This window comes from Erigeron canadensis, chromosome 9 (assembly GCF_010389155.1).
Source record: "Erigeron canadensis isolate Cc75 chromosome 9, C_canadensis_v1, whole genome shotgun sequence".
Classification (NCBI taxonomy): domain Eukaryota; kingdom Viridiplantae; phylum Streptophyta; class Magnoliopsida; order Asterales; family Asteraceae; genus Erigeron; species Erigeron canadensis.
The window spans coordinates 7,247,209-7,265,245 of NC_057769.1; positions in this window are offsets into that span (position 1 = coordinate 7,247,209).

The following is an 18,037-nucleotide window of genomic DNA, read 5'->3' on the forward strand; positions in this document are numbered from 1 at the left end:
GTTTATTGTTACTTTCGTTATCGAAAAGAATGTAGAACTAAATCGTAAACAAAAGATATAGAATCCATGTGTAAAATAACATGAATTTATGGATTTTAATTTAGTTATTCCGAAAAAAACATATTTTTGAAGCATGTGGAAGCAATTTCTAGTGGTCCAGAGGAGACAAATTGAATATTATCACACCCACGCCACCTCCCTCATTAGGACTTTGGACCTTTTCTTTACTACCTTAATTAATAATACATCGGGGTATTTTTTAATAAGAAAAATGTTAAACCTAGCCCTATTTAATGTGTATAAAAAATTTATACATTTTGCTATCAAAAGCCCACTCCTTGAATTTTATGATAAGTGTACAACTATTTAATGCACCTTAACTACAGCCCTAAGGGTTCCGTTTAGCAAAACCTTTGTTATAAAGATACCGAGAAGTGAAAAATAAAATGTAAACTAATATTATTCTGACAAAATTATTTTAACAATTTTTTTACAATAGTTTCTTTTAAGATTTGTTGCCTACCTTTTACGATTTATACACTGATGGACAGTTTTGAAATTATCAAATTTTCAAATTGACAAAAAAAAATGAAAAAGGAAGGATGAAAAGTAAAAAAAAAACACTAACGAATGTGGGCAACATTAACAGAGAGAATCTAACGCCATTAGTCGCGGGGACGAAAAGTGAAAGAGTGCCAAGTTTTGAATTTTTTGTTATTTTCACTTAATGGATGAATAGTACAAAACGTGTCAAGTTTAGAGACGAGTTAATAAAATTTTGAATGTAAAATATATATATATATATAGTTTAATCGGATAATACCACAATCACACAATGTGTGTTTGTATATGTAAGCATATATGTGGGGGATAAGGAACAATGATGCAATTGGTTCTTTCTCTCGGTTCCTTTCATTGCACATTTTGACACTTCGGTTCCCATACACCATCCTTCGACACAAAACGATAAATAGCACCTGTTATATATAGGCTTTATGGTGCCGATGCTTGTAAACGTTGGGAGCGTGTTGTGTGCTAGTTTTTTTTTCTCAGTTGTAGTGCTAAGCAAGATTTCGCCGAAAATCTAATTTATAAGTTGGGGTTTTATGATTTTGAGACTAATATTGTGTTTTTCTTGGCTTCTTTTGCCGGAATCAATGTCAGAACCAATTTTCCAATGCTCCTCAACGTACACCTTCACTATTCCAGCGAGATCTGAAACCCTTTTGTACGTTTCCAGCGAACATTGTTTTTATCCGTTTGGGGGTTTGCATCTCCTTGTATGGGATTTAAAATTCCTTATTTTGGGGTTTCATTTCATCACCGGCCACTACTACTATTTTTTGGGTTTCCGGTCACTGCTGTTGATATATGTTACTGCTACTACCTTTTTATGCTTATATCTTACTGTTTATGTATATTCGTTGCATAATATTGCCGCTAATTATTTTGTGATTAAGTCGGTAGTGTTGTTGGAATTGTTATTCCGATGTAGTGTTGCCGTTTTTTTCCATTAAAGAAATTGTGGTTGGAAAATGTGGTGTTACTGTCGATGATGATATCGTTGAACATTTAGGTTGATGGTTTTAAGTTGAATGGGTAATAATGATAACAATGTTCGGAAAACGAGACTCATATGAACCAGGACGTATCTTGGCGAGATAAACCTTTAGGTTAACAATTATGGTGTCTTCGATTTTCGAATTCCCGGTCCCCAATTTCCGAACCCAAATTTGTTTGCAAAAATATTTTTACTCTTATATTTTCCAGTAACTTTTATAAATTTCGGTCATGTTTTTCATATTTTTGGTTTGGATAGTTTTGACACCATACCTTGTTTTTTACATGTATATACATGACGCATTCTGATTGTTCTACTTTTCTTGCCAATTAGCACTACGCCCCTTCAAGAGAGATTCTTTTAAGTTCATTAATATAAGGTATATGATGGATGCTTGGTAAGCATGCAACAAATTGCGACATCTATATACCTCTAAAGAACAAAAAGTTTAAACATATCTCGATTAATTAAGTAAAAGGTTCTAGGGACTACTTATATCATAAAGTTTAACCACTTCTTGCCAATTAAAAACTAACACATCCCCAACATGCATTATGTATGATTAATTTCTTCTTTTCTTAATTATATTGTTCGATAACAATATCTATACCAAATTAATCACCAATATCTTTAACAGTTCTCTTTCACATTTTAGTGTGCTGTTGATCATAGTTTTGTTTTTCTGATTATTCTTTATGGATCCATCACTTCTCGTACGTAAACTACTAAACTATCTGTCTACCCTTTATATATTAATGTTAAATTTAATTTTAACTTTCCCATGTTCTAAGTAAGTTGGGGCATGTGAAGTGTGAAACCATTAGATGCGCAACACATGCATGCTTATAACAAATTTTCATTAGAGGAGAAAATTTTGGTGTTCTATATTGTAAGTAGCTATTATATGGGCACGTTAATTTGATACATCTTTTAATTTATATTCTTTAAGCTTTTTCTTTTTTTACTCTTTTAATCTAATTTTAGCATTATGCATGAGATACTTTCGAACGAAACAATAAGGGGGGAGGGAGCCGAAAGCAAGTTGGCCAGCGAGATGGAGGGAGCTGCAGCGAGGTCGGCGAGCTGCAGCGAGGTCAGCGAGCTTCGGCCGCCATGGAAGGGAGATGGCAGCGAGAAGGGGGGAGCGAGTTCATAGCTCACGGAAGGTTGAAGGGGAAAGGGATCAGAAGTGGCAACCCATCAAACTTGGGTGTATGACCGTTGGAGGACCAGAAAGGGGAAGAAAGAAAGAGCCAGGGACCAAACTTGCAATTATGCTGAAAGTTTTTTTTTTTTAATTTTCTTATATATATTACCCATTTAAACTTCTAAAAACACAACACACACTAACACACACTCCAAATCTATACTATATATTATAAAGCAGATTTTTCCTAGATTTTCAACATTGAACTTGAAATTTTCAATATTGATTTGAAGTTCTTTCCCAAAATGCCCTTCCTATCTATTTTATATTTATCTAAAATAACTATAATATCATTTCTCTCTCTTCAAATCTCAACCAATCATCTTTTTTCTCTCTCCTCCATAAATCATTTATTCCTCCAATTCATTCAAAATCTTTTATCTCAAAAACCGTACATCGATAAATTATAAAAATTGTATGGATGTTCTTAAAATTTCATGCTCTTTCATTAGAGATGTCATTCGATATACTTTCGACAAATTTTTAAATCCGAGGGCGGATCCCGTACGGCTAAGGCATTTGACTATCATACTCTATGACATATCAACGCCTATAACCTATCATATTTTTATGACCTAGGTATCACCCTACCATCTCACCGCCGCAACGCGCGGGTACTTGCTTTCATTTCTATTGAGCTCGAAGTGGCCATAAAGTAAATATATATGTGACATCCGTCACCAAAATCATTATTTTATAATAGTCTCTAAGTTGTATTAGAAATCATAATCCTATTAGAACTCTTGATAGATTATATACTATTGTATCCTAATTATATTCAAACTCCAAAACACTTATCTCCATAATAAATATAAAGTGAATATTTTAAACAAAAAAAAAAAAAATTAAACCACAATTGTGATTTTTGCTCTCTGCCGTGGAATACATCACCAAAACCAAAATTTTATAAATCATATATTTAAGCCTACATCCTAAAGATTTCTTGGATATTTAGTATCTAAGGAGTGATCTTCAATCTTGGGGTAAATTACTTATCTTTTCTTTTCATATATATAACTATATTTTTTTTATTGATCTTTTATTATAAGTAGCATATTTGATGAATATATATTATGACAAATTTATAATAATGAATGAAAGGGGTTTTTTTTTAGGGTTAAATCAAAAGCTTGAAGTATAAATCATATTAATGTTAAAAGTTTACGTATCTATTTTAGCATAATAATTAAGGTGATTAAAGAAATTCAATTATGAAGGCATGAAAATCATAATAACAGATGTAAATAGGTGTTGGAAAGATTTGAAAGTTTATATGTGTATATTAGTTGTAGTAGTCTTTAAAATACTAAGTTTGAGTTATTTCAGAATTTGGACAGATTCGGTTTGTTAATTTGAAAGGTCGTATCTTGGTCATGGAAGATGGTTAAGTCACGTTTTTGGTGTCTAAAATTAAATTCAGGAAGTCTACTTTCTGGTGGAGTTGGTTTCGTGTAAAAATATGAAGTTTAAGGTTGTCAAACGAATTTTATAACAAAACTGCGCAAAGCTGAGTTTTCCGAACAGATTTAGGTCGACTTCAAATAGTCATATCTTGGTCGATTTTATGAACTGGGAGATTGTTTTTTTCCAGAAACATTTTTAAGATGTTAAGAGTATGCAGTAAAAATTTGGATTTTTTTTGAAGCTTCGAAGGCCCTTAACTTTTATAAAAATTTTCTGCGCGCAAATAGTGAATTTTCTGACTAGTATGTGATTATGGAATTTTTAAAAATATTTAACTTGCGAAATAAATTAAGTAAAAATTCATGTAAGTTTATAACACTCTAAGGTTACAGTAGTTAAGAACTTGCATTGTTCGTTTCATCCTAATAAAAAATAGATAAAGTTACCAAAATTTTTAGTGAATATGAACTTGTAAAAACTAATGGTACATCATTAAAACAAATACACTATATTAAGTTATGTGACTTGTAACTTAATAATACATGACAAAATCAGTTGTGAATATTTTGAAAGTATCCATATATGTATATCATCAAATGCGGGTTACAATGGACGGTTATTGACCATGTCCATAATTGTAACTTGTACATGTATATGTTGTGTAGATTCTAGTGATCTTTTGGACTTTGCACAACTGCTTGCTGATTGAGGTGAGTTTCGTGGCCCCTTTTTATTTTATTTCTTTGGGGAAAAATGATGCTCAAAACACTTTTCATTTCTTTACTAGTTGTGCCAAAACTTATTTGTTTTCTTGGACAAGTACGTGTAATTATGAAATGTGTATGCTAGCTTGTTTGTGTTGATTCTATGATGCAATAGATGTCTGTTGATATCTATTGAAGACTATTTGAAATCTATCGACCAACTATCTACTCCGGCTGGTAGTTGTTGGTATTACAGTGTGTGATTGAGTTGTTGGCAAGTGATGTGATTGAGTTGTTGGCAGGAGTGATGGGCATTGTGTTGTTGGATAACTATGATGGCATTGATCAGTATTTGGATTGCATACAGGCTGCTACATGTTTATATTTATACTATTGTCCAAACCTCATTTATCATGCACAGCAAGTTCATTTGTATTCCTATAAATCTACGAACTCACCAACATTATGTTGACATTTTCGAGCATTCATTTTTAGGTAATAACAATGCTTAAGGATATTGAGCATAAGGACTTTAGGCAGACTAATAAAGAGATCCTTCATGGACCCCTAGATGCATTTAATCATTGAACTCTATTTGCTATTTGTTATATCTTTTGCTATTTGAGGCGTGTTGCCTAGACTTATCCCGCTTGTAGGAATTACATTTAATTGGATTTCATTTAGTATAACTCTATTACAAATTCCATGTGCTATTGCTATATCTTTTCGTCATATCCTACGATTCCGCCTAAGGTGGGGTGTGACATATATGAAGGAATTGAAAACAGGCGCGGGGCTAGTAGGGGACTGGCAAATGTTCAGCCCCGCCAACATGGTCTGTTTAATCTCGACAGGTACAATCCAACAAATAATTCTTGAAAGTTTTTGTAAATGAGCCTCCCCCAATCACTTAAAAAAAGATAAATTTTACCCTTTAGAATCGAGTAATGGAATTAAACAACTGTTTTCTTCTAAGCTTTTTGGTGCCGAAAACAACCGTTTGGTTCATCTTCTCCAGTTAGTCACGTTTTCTTCTTTTATTGTTAAATCGAGGTTATATGAGACTTTTTAGGTTATATCTTTATTGTTTTATTGAAAGTTGATAAAATTTTGTATCTAACTAATTTAAGGGGGTGTCATATCAATGGGACATCCACAACTTATAAAGTTACAAGAAATATTATAGATTTTTAATTTAATTTATATAATCTATAAGGTTTTTTTTTTAAGTTCTTGAAGGATTGCTAGAAGTATTACCACATATCTAGATCTTTTCAAGGTCATTCAATTATAACGTACTGATACTCAATTAGTATTACAAATCTGGCTTGTTTTGAACAATTATATATAACTCGGATAAAAGTATAGTTATACAACAATTACCATCAAAAGACATCTTTATCGTTAAATTTACAGTGAGGAAAATTCTTGTTGTTGTACTTTCTAATATAATAGAGTTATGATTTTTTTGTATAAAAACGTTTACATTGTATATCAAAAGTCTACCTTTTATGATAAAGGTATAAGTGTACAACTAATTTATGCATGCACTACAACAAATATGTTATTTCTTAACACTCATTTCTTCGCACTTTTTAAAAATGTTAAAAAAATTGTGAATTTGTTCACACTTATAAATGTGTGAAAAAAAACTCACATTTAAAACTGTGAATAAAGTTAAAGGATCAAAAAAATTTCACAATTATATATGTAGAAACAAAAAGTTCGCATTTTCAATTGTCTAAAAATATATAATTGTTCACACTTAAAAGTGAGAAAGTAATTTGTGACACCAAATTTTACTCACACAAGAGGAAGTGCGAGGAATTTGAGTGTGATAAATTAGCTCTCACACTTTTAAGTGTGAAAATGCTTAATATTTTTTCACACTTCTAAGTGTGAACATTTTGTTTATACATTTATATATGTGAAAAAAGTATTACTTTATTAATTTTTTCACACTTCTAAATGTGAAATTTTTTTATACAATTTTAAATGTGAACAAATTAACAAATTTTTTCACTTTTTTTAGAAATGCGAGAAAATAATTGTGAGCAATTGACATTTTTGTTGTAGTGATGTGAATAACAATTCATAGCAAAGCCATAGAATTATTAGTTTGTAGTGTACAAATAAGGTTGACTTATTAGACAAAACTTTTAGATTATTTTTATTAAAACGAAAGAACGTAGTCATTTATAACCTAGAACCGCAACCTTGCTAGATTATACGATACGAACATGATATTAGTCACTAAGTATAATAAGAAATCCACCCCCGATAATTCGAAATCCTAGCTCCCCCTTTGATTGAAAACATGAATAAGATGTAGCTTCTAAGCAAATGACAATCTTTGATTTACACGTTTCATATATATCATGTTCTAGAAGGGTTTAAAGTTCCTACTATGTGGCCACATATCTAAGGGATATTCTCTTTCTCTTAATAATAAAAGTTATAAAAGTTAATATGTTTGAAAAAAGTAGTTATAGTTGGTTTCGATAAAAGGGTGTTAACATGAAATGAAAAAGTATGATTTTAACATAATATTACTTTTTAAGTCTGCATGTAAACTATGATCAATTGCTGATGTCAATGTTAAAATCGATAAGCAGTTTTAATAGATTTTTTTAACACGTCCATTTTCAATAATTTCTCCATAATATATTATCTATATATATAAATAGACTATTGTGATGCAATTATGTGATACTCATCTAATCAAATACTTTATTAATTAATTTTGCCGTGTTAAGTTAATGTATGTTATGTTTTTCCGTATGATTAGTTTAGTGAAAGCAACTGACATAGATAAAAAAAGGCAAAGCATATTAGGTGGATTATCTGGGATTAATAAGTGGTGATTAGGCATTGCAAGAATCTTGAATCTTAAGTGGCTTTGCTTAATTCCCACTTTAAAATTATACCCAGTAAGTGGTTTTGTTTTAATCATATCTTTTTATTATATTAAAACATAATTACCATAATAGTTTATTAACCAATCAAAGCTCATGATATTCTTAAACTTTAATTTTTGATTTTTATGACTTTTATTACGAATATATTATTAATTAATACATATTTACGCTAACTAATCCTATATCTAAAGATAAGTGTTAAAATATTTAAAAAATTATTAAAGTTCATAGCCAGTTAGCCACACTCCATAATTTGATACAAAATTACTACAAATATACCACACCTATGGGTTTGCATAAGGGATAACATCATTAATGTTAAATTCTGAGAATTTTAGTTTTATAACTGAATCTTAAATACAAATCAATATAAACCTCATTTAAGATTTGTACTATCTCTCAATAAAAATGATACAATTTTCTTAATTTTATGTATTAATCTATGTATAATAATGTTAAATCAATCAAGAGTCTTAATTGTTATTAAAACATCTAATATTAGTAATGTCGTAAGCTTCGTGTCCAATGTTAGACACGGGTCAAAAATCTAGTATTCTTATCATTTGTTAATCATCTAAAATAATGTAATTTGGTTTCTAATAGTTGTTCAAGAGTTGGAGCCTAAAAGACCTATCGAAATAAGGCCTTAATTACAGTTATGGGAAGTGATATGTACACCACCGGATTTTAACCGTACGCCATCAAACATGCTATATAATGTTGTACTGTACAACACTCTAAAACACATTTGATGGTGTATGGTCAAAAACATGTGGTGTACAGATCATCTCCCTACAGTTATATGTTATCATATTTTATTTTTTCTATGAGATAAATATAATAATTATTTTATAGAATGTACTGTATTAGAGTCAACTACATGAAAATTTGCTAATAAAAAAGAAATTGAACTAGAATAATGTAAAACAATTAAAAATAAATAAAATTTAATAATGTAAAACAGTTAAAAATAAATAAAATTTAATAATGACCTTCAAATCGAACATATATACTTTGGTTGACAATTGTTTAGGGACGGTGAGGAGACATCCTTGGATTGTATCATAATTTTTTTGTTCAATTTTTTGAAGTGACATATATGATATATATGTCTTATTTTACCTGAATTTTTTACAATCACATAATGCCCTGGTTTGTTTGGGTCTTCGAACATTAATGTTGTGTTCATGAGTTTTTTGTTGAAGAGAAAGGAAGAGAATATGAAGAATTTTTAAAATATTTGTGTTCTTGAGTTTTATTAAAGAGAAGAAGAGAAAAGAAAAGAAAGGAATTGGAAGGAGAAATCAATACATTTTGGTTATAATTTTTTCCTTCCACTTTTGGGATGATTTGGAAGGAAAGAAAATTCACTCATTCTCTTCCATTCACCTCTCTTCTCTTCTTTCCCCTTTCTTAAAAAAAAAACTCAAGAACATAGCATAAAAGAAGAAAACATTTTACTTAAAAGGATATGGTCAAAGTGAATCCATAAGTATCAAATTAGTTAATTCTTTTCGATTTTGATTTATAGCGATATGAGTATAGAGATCATGCACATATTATACATTATAAACCCCTAATAATTAGATAAACAAAATTAATACTACTGTTTATATATAATAAATGCATAACAAAATGTGGGAAACCCTTGTAATATGTGTCCGGTACGGCCAATGGGTTAAAACCCCAAGCAACATTCCGAAGCCTTGCAATGATGCTTGGATCCTGGGAGACTAGGGTTCGAGTCTGAGCAGGCAAGGTTCTACCTCCAATTTAACGTCGTGCATTCTGCAAGTATAGATGTAACGGCTAATGACTTCCTGCAAGTATGGATGTAACGGTTAACCGTCCTGTGACACGAACGTTCAAAAAACAAAAAAAAAAAACAAAAGTGTCCGGTACGTAATGAAGTACTGGAGTCATTGGACCATCTTTTGATTCCGTGCTCGTTAGCTACTGAGGTAGCTACATAAACATGCTTCAGTTATTGGCCTAATTGAAATACGCATACTCCAATCGATAGTCTTGTTTGCCTGTTGGAAATTATAGAAAGTAAGAAATTAAAGACAAGCTTTTCAGTGGGATAATGTTAATGGCGAAGGAGATTGTACAAGACATAATATATCTGTGCTATTTATAGATTAAAAACGGGGTCTTCAGATTAAATTAATCTTGAGTAAGATAACTAAAGGAACTTTCTATTTATGTGTGTGGATACATATATAGCAGTTTTTTCTTTGTGTATACAATCTCGTCATATACTAGCTTGAATGTTTTGTTGATTAATGAAATTCGTCATTAAAAAAAAGTGCATAATATGGATACAATCTATATCTATACTCCTTTATAAAACAAACTCCCCCCACCCTCTTTAATTTTAAGAATTTGAAATGACACATTTACCTATCATCTTAATACATCTTTATTTATATTTTATAGACTGTGACTAAAATGTCTTTAAAAAAAGTTCAACATTTATCTCCCATCACGCAGAAACACATAACAAAAACCTTAACTCAAAATCCGTCTCTCTTCTCCCCCCATTTCATATCTCACGCAACAATTCATCACATCTCCGGCCGCAATTAAATTACGTATATGTTAATAACCACACCATCACCGTTGCTGTTACAGCCGCTGCATTGTGTGGGTACCAATCTATGTATAATCTATAATCTCTTATAAAGAGAATTAGGATTAAGAGATTAAACACTTTTTTTTCCCCCAAAATACCCCTACTTAAAATAAAACCCTTATATACTTTTCTTTTCCCCATCTATACTCTTTTATAAAAATTATCACACCCCTTATTTTTAAAAGTAGTTACATACGAAATTACTAAATTACCTTTAATAAACACCTACTATGCAAAGAGTTTTTATAAAATACCAAACTTGCTCTGAATAAATTAATTTACACTTTAAACTTTTATTTTAATAATTAACAGTTTAAGCCCTTATTTTCTACAAAATTTCCACTATCACAATTACATCAATCTACACCACTTGACACCGTCATCACCACCAATAGTGATTGTGCACCAAATCGAGATTAGGCTTAAAAAGGGGATGCTGGTTGTTTTTGGTTATTTGTTGACGATTCCACGAAGGTAGGGTTCGTGCCTCTTTACGCCAATCAAATATGTATGAGTGTTAGCCTATTGTGATCGTGCTATTGAATGAATTTTAGATCTCATCGATCGTATGGTATAGTGTGTTAGTACGGATTGTATGAATGATGATGTAAATGAATTTTAGATCTCATCGATCGTATGGTATAGTGTGTTAGTACGGATTGTATGAATGATGATGTATGTCCATCCTTAAAAGGTTTTAGGGTTCTCCTTTTATAGGGAGAATTTATTTTGGAGAAAAAGTCAAACCTCTTTAAGGTTTCCTTAAGTCTTAAGCTATAAGAGTCAAGGAAGATTTTTTCCTTTTTTATTGGACTTAAGTGATAAAATCAAATCCCGAAATTATGGAAAGTAAGGAAAGACAAGCTTTTCAGTGGGATAATGTTAATGGCACAGGAGATTGTCGAAGACATAATATCTTTGCGCTACTTATAGATTAAAAACTGGGTCTTCAGATTAAATCTTGAGTAAGATAACTGAAGGAACTTTCTATTTATGTAGCTAGATACATATATAGTTTTTTCTTTGTGTATACAATCTCGTCATATATTAGCTTGAATGTTTTGTTAGATTAATGAATTTCGTCATTATAAAAAAGGGCATAAAAAAGTGCATAATATGTATACAATCTATATCTATATCTATAATTTCTTATAAAGAAAAATTAAGATTAAGAGATTAAGAATATTTTTTCCCCAAAATACCTCTACTTAAACATAAAACCTTTAAATATATACCTTCCTTTTCCCCATCTATACTCTTTTATAAAAATTATCATACCCCTCATTTTTAAAAATAGTTATATACGAAATTACTAAATTACCCTTAATAAACATCTACTATGGAAAAAGTTTTTATAAAATACCAAATTTACTCTTAATAAATTAGTTTATACTCTAAACTTTTATTTTGATAATTAAGCCATTATCTTCTGAAGAATTTCCACCATCACAATTACATCTACCTACACCACTAGACACCGCCACCACCACCAATAGTACCATCACTGACACCATTAACCCGTCTTCCCCAGCCACATTGCGCTGGTACCATGCATGCTCGTCTCTCTAATCATAACACACTCTGATCGACCTTCTATCACCTCCGTCGTCGCCCTCCTTCTCCACCGCCTCCCTTGATCTCCACCACCGTCTCCCTTTAATATTGTTTTCACCTTCTAGCCGCTGCAACGCGTGAGCACTATACTCGTGCATACAAATATATAATATGTTTTTCTACTCTCTAGTCTTAATCTTTAATCTTATTCGAAAACACAACCACAGCGTGAGTAAATAATGAATCATTAACATACATAAATTCATGTACTCTAAAGAGTAAAGATACTGAAATGTCATCGAATACTTTTGGGCTTTTACAAGGCTTTGCTCATATATATTTTAGTCCAATACAAGCCAAACGGATTAGAGCCCAGATAAATAAAAAACCAGGCCTACTTTTTTTTTAAGTCAGAAGCTGAGAAAGTGAAAATACTGAAATAGTTTTTATATATTTATATATAGACATTAAAATTTTGTTTGAAAATTATAATAAAGTAACTAACCAGTATATGAATAGTTTTTTACTTGTTTAATTATTTTTCACTTTTTTTTTATTTTTATTTAAAGATTAATGTTTTAACTTTTCATATAAAAGCTATTCTTGTTGGGCTAGCGCAATTACCATGTAATTTGTTCCGAGAAGTGGGGGGAACTACAAATGCCTCTTTTAGAAATTATTGTATTTTGACTTTGGCAAATATAAAACTGTTGCAAGAAAACTTCTAAACAACCATAACCAAATAAAGATTAGGTTATCTTAAGCTGATATGACATTTACCAAAAAATGTGATATTATTATTTTTGTTTTAACTTTTTAAGGGGAAAGAGACAAAGAGTCTAGTTATATACGGAGAAAATAATAATGCATTATCTTTGGCATTCTTTTTATAATATTTCAATTTGATTTCAAATAAATAGCTATAGATAGGAATTATGAGTTACAATAAATTAGCCAAACGCTATTTTAATTGTGTCCCAATGAAACCAGCTATTGGTCTATAAATTAGATGAACCAACCGCTTAAGTAGCTTAAGCAACTTAAAAGTAAATAGCTTTTCTGATTCATGAATGAGGTTCCTTTAAAGTTACATATATTTTTTTTTTCCTATCTAGCAAATATTCAGTCAGTAATTAAATGCATAGATACAAACTAATATTTTCTTAAAAGTAAATAAGAGACTTTATGCTCTTTTCTTTTTTGTCAATACAAAATATGTGATTTCATGTGACTGCCTACTTTGGTAATATTGCTTGCATACTAATTGATGGTTTAATAAATTGCAGTAAATTAAAATTATGATCCTTAAGTAAATTATAAAACCTATTGACTAGAACTAAAAACAAACAAATTAACATTGTAATAAGATTCTATTCTAACACTGCACCGAGATAAAACAAACGATCTAGCTAAAGTATATGCAGGTTTCTTGGAAAGAAGTAAAAAAAAAAAAAGATTCCATGCTGTAATTGGAAGTTGCTGATAAATTAGTAACTAGATAAAAAAATAATAATCACCGCAAATAGGTTAGGTTGACTCAATATTCAAAAGGTTTTTCAAATATTTTTTGGCATATATATATAGAAACATTCTTAGGTTTAATAATTTTCTGGGGGGTATATAGTCTATCTATGAACTAATAAGAATAGGTTCCACATGTAATATATAGATAGCATGAGTGAAATTACAAAGATAGCTAGTGAATCAAGAAATAGCATATGTGATATATATATAGAGAAAATATAAGTATTACCATAGTATATTTGGTTATTTTCTTGATTCGAGACACTCGGAACAAAGGAATAAGTGAAGCTGTCCGCATGACCTAGCTTGCAACGTGTTTTGAGATACAAACAAAACAAACATGAGCTAGATCATGCTGGCAGCTTCACTATTTCCTTGGATTCCATTACTAAATATAGCATCTTCATATATGTTAAACTTGTATATGGAGGTGTATGGTAGAAAGCTAGTAGAGAAGTGTGAAAATGGATTAGACATATTATGTGAAAATAGTTAGAATTTATATTGGGGTTGGTGGTGTGAGGGGTGGTTCTTAGGGTTTATGGTATAATAAAGATTGTAACCTAGAGAGGTAGCAACAAGAGTATAAAAACCAGAAGGTGAAACAGTGAAATACAGACGCTTTTTAAGACTAAATCATGTGATCGATCAGCAAATGGATTAATTGCTACTTCACCCCTTTAGGGTTTCACTTCGCAACAAATATACTTTTATTTAAAATCACATGTACAGTATATAAAAAATGATATATTATTCTAACTAATTCCTTTAATAATTTTTTAACTACAAAATCATAATACGTGGTAAAATCACAAAAATAAAATTAAGAAATATAGTTAATGGAATTTATATGTTCTATTTTGGTGGTTTAAGGAGATTTTAAAGAATTAATCATTTTTCCATATATATAATTGGAATGGAAAATGATTAAGGTGATTAATTTGTATACCCAAAGATAGGCCTAAAAGAGAGAGATCAAGACATGTGGCAAGATCAAATTTAAAGATGATAAAAGAGAACGAATAGAACACATGTGTCATTTAATATATGGAGTATGTTTATTTTTGGGCATATGAATTAAATATATATATCATCATCCAATCATGATTAAGATGAAGAAAAACCAATGCATGAGGATTAATAACCGCAAATACATATAAAACTTGTACACGAAGATCGACCAAACACGTATCTAATATCTATAAACAAGTACTAGCATGTTCGATATCCGTACAATGAGGCGATGGTTGTGGTGCTGAGTCGACTTTTAGCAAATAAACTTATATTAAAAACTAAAATCAAGTTATGTTATATTAATGATCAGAATTCAAATTCAAACTAGTATATACCTATGCATGTTAAAAGGACCGACATATATATAGTCTACATCCCAAAGTGACTATAGTAGCCTAGTAGGATTTGACCATCAATATCTACTGTCTTGTTCTTTTCCTTCAACTTTGGCATCTACTACAGATCATCATTTAAGTATAAATAACCGTAGAATAAAATCATACATGATCAAGTATAGCTTTAAGTCTCAATAAGACAAATAATATAGTTGTAAATATAAGTTGATGAAAACCCGGTTGCAATTTCTATTCCAAAGGAAAAACAAAGTATTTCACACAAATTTATGAATATCTACTACAGTATTTTCTCAACATACAACATCTTGTAATCATAAAACAAGATGTTTTGATTTTGTAGTTTCATTTGTAAGACCATTCACCTTTTTTTTTTTCCGTCCGGAACGCCCCACTTCGGTCCCGGGATGTTTCACCTCCTTATTTTGCGTGGTCCGTTTCAGTCGTAACACGTCTTTAGCTTTGGAATTTTGTGGCTATATGGACTTTGGATGCATAGAAAATATAATAAATTATTTTTTTCAAATTATATTAAAAAAAGAAAATGAATGTTCGGGCATTCCCCCACTTCAAAGGAATGGGAGAATGCTCATCTTAATGATTGGATATCAAATGTCAACGTTTGATAGGTTAAGGGCATTCCCGTAATGTTCAACTCCCACTAGTCTAATAGGATTAACTTTTAGTTCAAATAAAAAACTAACTCTTTAAAATCCAAATATCTAGATAGGTTTTAGTCTTTTTTTTTAGCTTTTAAATTCACAATATAGTTTTGGGCATATGCTATAGAGTAATTATAGATTTAAAAATTTATAAATATAACTTTCATCAATTAAATCATTCACAGCATGGAGTTGAAAGAAGTTTATGAATTTTGCGAGATAATTACCATGTTTTATCAAAAAAAAATATGACAGTTTCGTTGTTATGGACTTAATTAACAGAGTTCATACATTGGAGATGCTTTAATGCAATTTTGTCATTCAAAACATAGCATTGGAGTATAACAATTATATTTGATTTTTTTTTTTTGGACGCCAATATATTAAATATAGCAACTGGCTTCTAGCAAAGTACTAGACGCCCAAGAGTACAACTTAATTATGAACAAATACAATTACAACAAGAACACGATATCATAGATCAAACAATGCACGATCCTAGATGGAAACGAATCACTAGAATAAAAAGTACTAGATGCCCAAAAATACAACTTATGAACAAATACAATTTTGTCATATTTGATTCTTTGAAAGAATCAAATTACACATAATGCACAATTTCACATACAACTTCAATAACTATTCTCTCAAGAGCGTTTGGAATTGCCTCTAGAATAGATTATCTATTATTAGGTTTGCAAAATACAAATAATCTTGAAAAAGTGTTTGGCTACAAAAGTGATATTTGCATCTGCTGAAAGAAAAAAACACAGGTTTCAAAATGGAATGTGAGACACCTTACTCTCTCAACCTAAACTTTCTATAATTACTTATGATTTATCTCAAACTAAGAAAAAACTAAGCCAACCATAGGCCAACTAAGCCAACTAAATCGTTTAATGTAGTGGTTGTGTTTTGGATTGTTATATACTCTTATATTAATATTAATACTTATATTACAATTGCATTTTCATAAATGTCTTGAGCTTCCTATTTTTCTTCAATTTCATAAAAAAAAATCGGTTATTTTTGAGAAAACTCCTATCTTCAACTTAAAAAACATTTTGTCTTCATCTTTAATAACATTTTACTCATATCCATATTTAAAATTTAAGATCTTAAAGTCTTGAGTCTATTCTAATATCAATCTATTTGTTGATGGTTGGTGTCAAGCTTCCTACTATACACATAACTTTGGGACATTTCTACTAGGAAAAAAAAGCATAATTTTGGCACATGAATCCAATAGTTTATCTATATATCAAATATTGAAATGATAAAAAACATAAATATCAACAAGTCCACCACATAAAATACAATAAAATAAAAATCTCTCACAAAGACGGTAATGCATGTACAAATGTGTGAAATTAAGGACCAAGTATATCTCTTGGTTGGGGGCAAGTCCGTGATAAGATAAAAAGCTGATAAAGAGTAAACAAGATAGTAAATGTTCAACTGTAAATCATGAGGTGTAACAGAGTAGTAGTATAGGTGTATGTATGTGAATACATATATATATATAGTAGGCTGTATATATGTAAGTATATAGAGTGGTCCTTTTTTTTCCTGTTAGAATTTGCTTTCCCAAGTGTCCTCCGTGTTTTTCCTTTACAGTTTTCAGACCGTCAGGAATACCCTTTTATCCTTCCTTGTATCCAACATATTCATAACAATAATATTTATTTATATTATCAACAATGGTTATTGTAGCAACATACATCTCTTAATCGGATCCGCGCTTATTATAAGTTAGAAAAAAAAATGATGTTCGCCTAATCACCCATTATTTAGATATGGAAAATGATTAATTCACCTAACTCATATGCCTAAAAATCAACCTAAAATCTTAAGGATTTGACACGTAGATTCCATTAATTTTCTTTTCAGATCTTGTTCCATGATTTTTTTACATGTCATCATCTTACTATTAGGCATATATTTAGATACACTAATTAGGTTGATTTATCATTATTATTTAAATATATATCCATTTACTAATATAATTAAGAGCATATCATATGTACAGCAAGCTGAACACATCTTAGGTAAACAATTTTGAAAATCAAGGGCACTTATGATACTTAAATAAGTTTAGGTCAAAATGTAATATTTTTTAATATTTTTTGACCCATCATTTTCCCTATATTAAACGTAGTTGAAAGTTCTAACTAGATCTTGATACATACGTTTGTAATACATGTTCTTTTAATTTTAGATTCGAGAGATAAATGCATGTGATAAGACATATTTAATTTTCTTTTCTTTTAAAAAAATTTGAACAATGTATAGTCAACGTATCGTATCAGTATTAAAACTAGTTTGAAATTTAAAATGAATATCCGATATTTGAATCTAAAAACACATATATCCAAGTTTAGATATCCGAATTTTCAGAACCTCAAATTGGTAGTTTGGATTTATCGGATCACAAGTTCGTGGTCAAATTTCTCAAACAACCGCAATATATCCTAGTTTAACTTGGATGTTATTAATATTAC